The following is a 10621-nucleotide window of genomic DNA, read 5'->3' as shown; positions in this document are numbered from 1 at the left end:
ATTTTGGTCAATGACATGAGACAAAGTATATGTCAACTGCTGTATGAAAAGTGAATTTACTCTGTAAATCTTCACCCAAATCCTAATTAAAAAAAAAAAAAAAAAAAGTCAACCAAAGAGAAAAAATTAAATAAGGTAAGATATATTAAATACATAGCAGGCTCTCTAATATACAGTAGAACTTTGATAATTATTGACTCTACTAACTACTTGTCTCTTTGTGACATTTCTTCATATGGGGGTGTTCATCTTATAAAAATAACAGTAGAATAATCAAGTTCCAGTTAAAATATTCTTCCTGGAAAATACTCTTGTTTATGCCTCTTGTATTTTGTTATTCTTTCATGTGGATTCCCAAAGCTCTTTAGTTTATTTTAAAGGAAAATAAAATATATGGCTTTTTAGGGAGTGCACCATTCTTTATCAAGACAATAAACAGTGTGTATAAAAAGAGAAAAGGGAAAATTTAGAAGAATTTAGCAAAATGAAAGAAACAAAATGCTTATTATTTTGGTTTGACAGTGCTGCTATAAAAGAAATTTCACAAGTGGGTTGCTTTAACAAACAGGAATTTATTCTTTTACATTTTAGAAGGCTGGAAGTCCAAGTTCAAGGTGCCAGCTCTAGCAGCTGGGTGAAGGCCCCTCAACCTTCAGCTTCAGCTTTGCCAACTGTTGCAGGACCATTGCAGCTGGAGGCTTTTTCTGACTCATGAAGCTGCTGGCTACTGAAGCTGACAGACCCCAGATCAACAGGTAAAGTGGAACAATTCCAAACAATCCCAAAATAGGCAGATAATATGGCAGACCACTGGTTCAAGTCCAGGAAAAATCCCAAGATTGGCAGGCCAAGACTTAGCCAAATGCAGGGTCCAGATGTGCCAAAAACTAAAGATCTTTCTCAAAGCTTCTCCTTATATACTTCAGGCCATACCCTGAAGACAACAACTTAGCGGCTCACAGCAGATTCCACCATGGAGATTACAATCTCACCATGGGGAATAACTATATTCAGCTGCCAAACCACTGAAAACCACAGCCCAGCCAAGCTGATACACAACCTTAACTATCATACTTACCGTGGTTGGTATGTCAGTTTGTCATACTGTGGTGGCTTGTGTGTTGCTGTGATGCTGAAAGCAATGCCACTGATATTTCAAATGCCAGTAGGGTCACTCAAGGTGGACAGGTTTCAGGGGAGCTTACAGACAAAGAAAGACTGGGAAGGAGGACCTAGCTATCTACTTTCCAAAAAATTGGCCAGTGAAAACTTCATCAACAGCAGTGGAATATTCTGATAGAGTGCCAGAAGGTAAGTTGGAAGGCACTCAAAATACAATTGGGGAAGAGCTGCTTCCTCAAAGTAAAGTCAATCTTAATGATATAGATGGAATAAAGCTTTCAGGACCTTCATTTGCTGATGTGCCGCTACTCAAAATGAAAGAAAGAGCTGCAAGCATCCATTAATAATCAAAACATGCAATGTACAAAGTATGAATCTAGGAAAACTGGAAGTCATCAAAAATAAAATGGAATGCATAAAGATCAATATCCTAGGCAGTAGTGAGCTGAAATGGATTGGGATTTGTCATTTTGAATCAATCATATGATCTACTATGCCAGGAATGACAAATTGAAGAGGAATTGTGTTGTATTCATCATCAAAAAAAAAAAATGTTTCAAGGTCTATCCTGAAGTACAATGCTGTCAGTGATAGGCTAATATCCATATTCCAGCCATTCCTCAGAAGGAAGGTTGGACAATTTACTTCCGTAGTGATACTGCCTCGGAAACCCAAGGAGGGGTCAGGTCTGACTCGGTGACACATAACAACAACGACACAAGGAAGCCCAGTTAATAATACTATTATTAAAATTTACTCACCAGCTATGAATACTAAAATGAAGTAATTGACAATTTTTACCAATTTCCACAGTCTGAAATTGATCAAATATGCAATCAAGATGCATTGATAATTACTGATGTTTGGGATGCAAAAGTTAGAAAAAAGAGGAAGGATCAATAGTTGGAAAATATTACATTGGCGGTAGAAATGATATGGGGATTGAGTGATAGAATTTTGCAAGACCAATGACCTATTCATTGGAAAAATCTTTTCAACAACATAAACAGCTATACAAGTGAGCCAGGGCAGATGAACACACAGGAAACAAATGAACTACATCTGTGGAAAGAGATGATGGAGAAGCTCAATATCATCAGTCAGACAAGCCCAGGGCCAACTGAGGAACAGACCATCAATTAATTGCAAGTTCAAGTTTAAACTGAAAATAATTAAACAAGTCCACAAGAGCCAAAGTTCAATCTTGCATATATCCCATCTGAAATTCAACCATCTTAAGAATGGATTTGACTTATTGAATACTAATGATTAAAGACCAGGTGAGTTGTGGGATGACAACAAGGACATCATACAAGAAGAAAGTAAAAGGTCATTTAAAAGACTCAAATGGATGTCAGAAGAGACTCTGAAACTTGCTCTTGAACATAGCATAGCAAAAGAGAATCAAAGAAATAATGAAGTAAAAGAGCTGAGCAGAAGACTTCAAAGGGTGGCTCAAGAAGGCAAAATAAAGTATTATAATGAAATGTGCAATGACCTGCAGTTAGTTAGAAAATCAAAAGGCAAGAACACACTCAGTATTTCTCAAGCTGAAAGAACTGAAGAAAAAATTCAAGCCTAGAGTTGCAATAATGAAAGATTCTGTAAGCAAAATATTGAACAATGCAGAAAGCATCTAAAGAAGATGGAAGGAACAGGCAGATTCACTGTACCAAAAAGAACTGGCCGACGTTCAACCATTTCAGGAAGCAGAATATGATAAGAATCAATGGTGTGGTAGTTAAGGTTATGTGTCAGCTTGGCTGGGCAAGTTTGAGTGGCTGGGCAGCTGGATGTAGTTATTACCCATGAGGAGACTGGTAATCAGCTCCATGGTGGAATCTACTGAAGCAGCTGAGTAGCTGCCTTTGGGATGTGGTCTGCTTCCAGTATATAAAAACTCCAAAACCAAACTCACTTCAAGTCAATTCGACCCATAGAGACCCTTCCTTGGGTCTTGAAGGATGATGAAGATCAAAGATTATAGTATCTCTACGGAAGTAGATTGCTCAATCTTCCTTCTGAGGAGTGGCTAGTGAGTTTGAACCGCCAGCCTTCTGGTTAGCAGTCAAATGCCTTAGGCACTACACTACCAGAGGTCCTTCCAGTATATAAGGAGAGGTTTTAAGAAAGGTCTCAGCAGTTTTTTGGCATGCTTGGACCCTGCATGTAGCCGAGTCTTCATTCAACAGCCTGCCATGTTTCCTGCCAATCTTGGGACTGTCTCTAGACTTGAACTAGTGGCCTGACATGTTGTTTGATAATCTTGGGTCTGTGCCTTTTCGCTTGTCAACCTTGGGTTTTGCCAGCCTCAGCAGCCAGCAGCTGCCTGAGTTAAGTAAAGCATCCAGCTTCAATGGGCCGAGAGCAAGACACAGAGCTGAAGCCCAAAGTCGAGGGGCTTTCACCCAGTCCCTAGGGCTTGGCACTTTGAACTTGAACTTCTAGCCTCCTATATTGTAAGAGAATAAATCCACCCATTTGTGGTGTCTTCCATTACAGCAACACTAGAGAACCAAAATAAATTGTATTGAGGGAAGAAATTCAAGCTGCACTAAAATCTTCAGCAAAAAATAAGGCTCCAGGAATTGATGTAATACCAATAGAGATGTTTCAACAAACGGATGCAGCACTGGAAATGCTCACTTGTCTATGCCAGGAAATTTGGAAGACAGCTACCTTGCCAAGTAAGCGACTGGAAGAGATCCATATCTGTGCCTATTTCAAGGAAATGTGATCCAATAGAATGTGAAAATTATCAAAAAATATCATTAATATCCAGGAAAATTTTGCTGAAGATTCAAAAATGGTTGCAGCAGTACATACAGGCACCTAATAGAAATTCAAGCCCGATTTTGAAGAGGATGCAGAATGAGGGATGTCATTGCTGATGTTAGATGCATCTTGACTGAAAGAAGAGAGTACCAGAAAGATGTTTACCTGTGTTTTATTGACAATGCAGAGGCATTTGACTGTGTGTGTCATAATAAATTATGGACAACATTTTGAAAAAGGGGAATTCCAGAACTCTTAATTATGCTCAGAGGAACCTGTACATAGACCAAGAAGCAATCATTCAAACAGATCAAGGGGATATTCCACGGTTTAAAATCAAGAAAGGTATGCATCAGGGTTGTATTCTTTCACCATACTTATTAAATCTGAATGCTGAACAAATAATCTGAGAGGCTGGACTGTACGAAGAAGAATTTGGCATCAGGATTGGAGGAAGATTCATTAATAACCTATGATATGCAGATGATACAACCATGTTTGCTGAAAGTGAAGATGACTTGAAGCATGATGAAGATCAAAGATTACAGCCTTCAGTATGGATCATACCTCAACACAAAGAGAACAAAAATCCTCACAACTAGATCAATAAGCAGCATCCTGATAAATGAAGAGAAGATTGAAGTTGTCAGGGATTTCATTTTGCTTGGATTCACAATCAATGCCCACGGAAGCAGCAGTCAGGAAATCAAATGTCATAATGTGTTGGCCAAATCTGCTGCTAAAGACCTCTTAAAAGTGTTAAAAAGTAAAGATGTCGCTTTGAGGACTAAGGTGTACCTGACCCAAGCAATGACACTTTCAATATCCTCATATGCATGTAAAAGCTGGACAATGAATAAGGAAGACCACAGAAAAACTGATGTTTTTGGATTATGGTGTTGACAAAGAATATTGAATATATCATGAATTGCAAGAAGAATGACCAAGTCTGTCTTTGAATAAGTATATCCAAATGCTTCATAGAAGGGAAAATGGCCAGACTTTGTCTCTTGTACTTTGATCTTGTTATCAGGAAGGACTAAGTCCTGGAGAAGGTTATCATCCTTGGTAAATTAGAGGGTTAGCAACAGAGGTGAAGGCTGTCAATGAGACGGATTGACAAAGTAGATGTGATGATAGGCTAAAACATCAAAGACTGTGAGGATGGTGCAGGACCAGGCAGAGTGTCCTTCTGTTGTAGGGAGCTGTGGTAGTGTAGTGCCTAAGACACTTGACTGCTAATCAGAAGGCTGGAAGTTCAAACCCACCAGCCACTCCTCGCAAGGAAGGATGGACAATCTATTTCCATAGTGATACCACCTTGGAAACCCAAGGAGGGGTCACTATGAGTCGGGTCCAACTCGATGGCACCTAACAACAACAACATCAGTAGGAATGGACTTGACAACACCTAACAAAAACAACAAAAGTAGAACTATAGAAAAAACCCAAAGGTCCAATAACTGAACATATTATAGTGAGTACATCCATGCAACAAAATTTTTATCAACAATAAAATGTAACAAACTATTGATGCATGCAACAATATGTATCAACCCCATAATCATTGTTTAATTTGAAAGAAGTCAGGCACAAAAGTCTACATACTGTGTGATTCAATTTTTCTGACATTTTAAAAGAGGCAAAACTAAAGGCACAACCAAGAGATCAATGTTTGTCAGATTATGTAGGTTAGGAGAGAAAAGTAACTACAGAGGAGGCATGAGAGAACTTTCCATGGTGAAGGAAATGGCTCTGTATCTTGACTATGGTGGTAGTTGTTCTACCATACATATTAAAAAGAAATCAACTGTATAATTTAAAAGAGTGTATTTTATTATATTTCCACTTGGAAAAGTGGAGGGTCAGTGAAAAAGGGGAAGGCCCTCAACAAGATGGCTTGAGACAGTGTCTGCAACAAGGGACTCAGGATTGTGAGGCTTGCACAGGACCAGGCAGAGTTTTGTTCTGTTGTACACAGGGTCACTGAGAGTCGGAGCTGACTCGAGGGCAACTAACAACAATATTTTATTATATGTAAATTAGACTTCATTTTCCAAAATGGCATTAGGTATCTGCCAGGTGGACAAAAAGGACTCTAGAAACAAATGGATGTGTACTGGAACAATAGTAGCAATAAAGAGTATTAAATTTTCAGGGTAAAATGTTTTATTCCATTGTCTTCTCCTTTTTATGGTTTCTATTAAAAAATAGCTTTAAGTCTTATTGTTGCTCTTTTGGAGGTAATGAGTCTTCTCTGGCTACTTTAAAGATTTTCTTTCTTCTTAATTTTCAGCAGTTTGTGTCTGTTATACCATTACCCACCACCCACTCACCCCCTTTTGTCTTTCTTAGAGATTCTTGAATAAAATAGTTGATGTTTTTCATCACTTCTGGAAAATTCTCAGCCACCAGATGTAGTTATTCCCCATGATGAGACTGGTAATCAACTCCATAGTAGAATCTACTGTGAGCAGCTGAGTAGCTGCCTTAGGGATGTGATCTGCTTCCAGTATATAAGAAGAATCTTTGAGAAAGGTCTCAAGCTTTTTTGGCACATCTGGATCCTGCATTTGGCCAAGTCTTCATCTCAGTGACCTGCCATGTTGTCTGCTGATTTGAGACTGTTTCTGGACTTGAAGTAGTGACCTGCTCTGTTGCTTGATAATTTCGAGACTGTGCCATTTTCCTTGTCAGTCTTGGGTTTGTCAGCCTTAGCAGCCAGCAGCTGTCTAAGAGAAGCCTCCAGCTTCAGTAGGCCGGGAACAAGAGGCAGAGCGGAAACTCAAGGTCAAGGGGCTTTCATGCAGGCCCTAGAGCTGGCACTTTGAACTTGGACTTCTAGCCTCCTAAACTGTAAGAGAATAGACCCATTTGTTCAAGCCACCCATTTGTGGCATTTTCTGTTAGAGCGGCACTAGAGAACAAAAACAATGGGCAATAGAGGTACTAGGTGTTATTTTCTACCAAAGAGGTTTCTCCAATTTATCATTTAAGTAGATCAGGTAAGGAGTTTATTTTCCTTCCGCTCTACTCTCCATATCCCTACTGCCATATCCCTTCAGTAAAATTATGCTGAATTAAACTGCCATGAACGTTCACATGTAAGTCTTTATGTGGATGTATTTTTTCATTTATTTTGGTAAATAATTTGGAGTGAAATAGTTAAATGTACATGCAACTTTATAAGAACTTGACACATGTTTTCCAAAATGGTACAATTTTGCTTTCCCATCGTCATAGTATACGCAAAACCAAAAACCAAACCAAGCACCATTGAAGCAATTCCAACTCATGTGACAAACTAGAACTCCCCCATAGGGTTTCCAAAGCTGTAAATCTTTACAGAAGCAGACTGCTTCATATTTCTCCCATGGAGTGGCTGGTGGATTCGAAACACCAACGTTTTAATTAGCAGCCAAATTCTTTAACCACTGTGCCACCAGAGCTCCTCATCGTAGTATAACCAGAGCTGTTGAGTTGATTCTGACTCATAGCGACCCTTATAGGGTTTCCAAGGCTGTAAATCTTTATTACCTCATCTTCCTCCTACAGAGCAGCTGGTGAGTTTGAACCATTGACCTTCTGATTAGCAGCCAAATGCCTTATGGTCATAGTATAAACACTCTAATTTCTCTGCATCCTTGCCACCACTTGATATTGTTCTTTTTGATTATAGCATTTCTAGAGAGTGTGTATTGAAAACAAAAACCATTGCTGTCACATCTATTCCGACTCATTGCAACTCCAGAAGTTTCAGAGAAAAACTATGTTCCGTAGAGTTTTCAGTGGCTGGAATCTTATGGAAATAGATCACCAGGCCTTTCTTCTGTTGTGCCTCTGTGTGAATTTGAACTGCCAACCTTTTGGTTAGTAGACTACTACAAACTGTTTGTGCCACTATCTTATTGGGATTATCAATTGTGTTTCTCTGATACTAATGATGTTGAGCAGATTCTTATTTGCCACCTGTATTTCTTCTTTTGTGACATGTCTATTCCAATCCTTTGACCATTTGGGGAGAGGGGATTTCTTTGTCTTCTTACTGAGGAATTATAATAAATATTTATATATTCTGAATGTAGATATTTTATCAAATTTGTGTTTCTCAAATATGTCCTCCAAGTCTGCAATTTGTCATTTATTAACAATATATTTCTTTTAAGAACAGGATATTTTAATTTCAGTGAAATCCTACTTCTTTTTTCTTTTATGGTTCTTGTTTCTTGTATTCTAAGAAATATTTTGCAAACCCAAGGTAGTGAAGATTTTCTCTTATGATTTCTTTTGAGGTTTTACAAATTTAGATTTTACATTTGGATCTTTGATTCTTTTTGAGTAACTTTGTGTATGGTGACAAAGTCACTTTGATTCTTCTGGAATCCCCATTTCTGGGTTCATGGAATAGGAGTGAGCCACACAGGCCATCACCCTTTGGTGTCCTTTTTGAAACTTGTAGGAATTGATTCCTCAGAGTCATTCAGGTCAAACAATAACATAGTGGGATTTTGCCTTAGATATTGGGTTCCTTGGAAAATTTACTATGTGCAGCCAGTTTCTAGATGCAGGAACTCCAAGATCTGACTGCAAGCTGTAGGATGTATGGCGTGTCCTTGGTGACTGTTTCTGTAACCTGCCCTGTGCTTTGATGTTATCTTCTGAGAAATTATCATAACAATGACCTATATAACCCACATTCACCATCCCCTCATCAGAGCACTTTCCTGTATGTTCAGCTCCTTCCCAACATATTCAGGTGATCCTGCCAAATTCAAATCATATCTACTCACAATAAATATATTCTGTTACACTAATTTTTGCTGTTTCAATTGGTTTTCTGACAATGGTGTATGTTAATAGTCAAGGTTGTGTTTTATATGTGGATATCCAATTGTTTCAGCAATATTGGTTGAAAAGATTATGTTTTCTCCACTGAATTACCTTGGCATCTCTTTTGAAAATCAATTAACTACACATATGTGGATTTTTTTCTGGACTCTATTTTGTTCCATTGTTCTATATGTCTATCTTTATGCCAGAACACACTGTTTCATTACTGTTGGTTTATATAAGTCTTCACACCAAGGACTATATAAATTCTCCAACTTTGTTCTTCTCTTTCAAAATTGTTTTTGGCTACTCTAGGTGTAGCCAAATTTCCACATAAATTTTAGAAGCAGTTTGTCAATGAAAAAAGAAAAAAGATTCCTGGCATTATTGACTGAAGTTGCATTGAATGTGTAGATTAATTAGGGAGAAAGAATATCTTAACAACATTGAGTCTTCTCATGCTTAAATATGGTATATCTCTCCATTAACTTAGGTCTTCTTTAATTTCATTGAACAATGTTTTATAATCTTTGCTGTACAAGTCTTGCACATATTTAGTTGTTCCTCCCTAATTATTTCATATTTTGATGCTTATACCTGTGACCTTTTAAAACTCATTTGTTAGTTCTAGAGGCTTTTTTTTAATTCACTAGAATTACACAGATAAGCATTTTATCTGCTTTGAACTTACTTTGCTCTTTCTCTTCTAGTTTTTTTAAGGTAGATGCTTGTACTATTGAATTATTATCTTCCTTCTCTTCTAATATAAGCATTTAATGTGGTAAGTTTTTCCTTCAGCTCCATCTTCCAATTTTTTATATGTTGTGCCTTCATTGTCTTTCATTTCAGAACATTATCTAATTTCTGTTGTGATTCCTTCTTTGGCCCATGTGTTATTTAGAAATATGCCGATATTCAGAGATGTACCAGATATGTTTATGTTATTGATTTCTAGTTTAATTCTGTGATAGAGAACATTCTTCCTCTAATTTCAATTCTTCTAAATTTGTTGAGATTTATTTTATGACCTTGAATATAATCCATCTTGGTGAATGGGAACTTGAAAAGAATCTATATTCTCCTATAGTTGGATAGAGTGTTCTATAAATATCTATAAATATCAATTTAGTTGACATTGCTGTTCAAGTCTTCTATCACCTTAGTGAATTTTTATCTACAGATTTTTACAGAATTTTTATTTTCAGAGCAGAATGCTAAAATCACCAACTATAATTGTCCATTTGTCCATTTCCCCTTGCAGTTTTATCAGTTTTTGCTTTATATATTTTGAAGCTCACACATTTAGGATTGTGTCATCTTTATGAATCATTCCTTTTATTGTTATGTAAATATCCCCCTTTATCATTAGCATTATTTTTTGTTCTCAAGTCTATTGTATTCCATTTAACATTGAATATTGAATATTATTATTGTTTTTTCTTGATTATGGTTTACATAATATATTTTTTTCCACCCTTTTAACTTTTCTATGTCGGTATATTCAAGGTGAGTTTTATGGAGATAGCATATAGTTGAGTCTTATTTTTTTCAGTTTGGCATCTGACAGCCATAACCTACCTTAGGGTTTATCTTGTGCAGAGAATTTAACTTTAGGTAATTTACCTTGCTTCCTGAAAGATGAATTCCCTACCTTTATTATTTTAAAACCTCCAGACTACACCCAATGGTTTGTGCAAACATATGGAGGCCACAGAAACCACCTAGTAACCTAACCTGATGTCAGCTGATCTCAGAAAGAAGGACAAGATTCAATCAGTTATGTTGATGATGCTAAAACCAAACCCAGTGCCATCAAGTCAATTCCATTAGGTTTCCAAGGTGGTAGATCTTTGCAGAAGTACATTGCAAGGAGAGTGCCTCATCTTCCTTCCAC

This window comes from Orycteropus afer, unplaced genomic scaffold, assembly GCF_000298275.1.
Source record: "Orycteropus afer afer isolate SDZICR_OR568_19922 unplaced genomic scaffold, OryAfe1.0 scaffold00684, whole genome shotgun sequence".
NCBI classification, from domain to species: Eukaryota; Metazoa; Chordata; class Mammalia; order Tubulidentata; family Orycteropodidae; genus Orycteropus; species Orycteropus afer.
Note: the sequence above shows the minus strand (reverse complement) of the source record.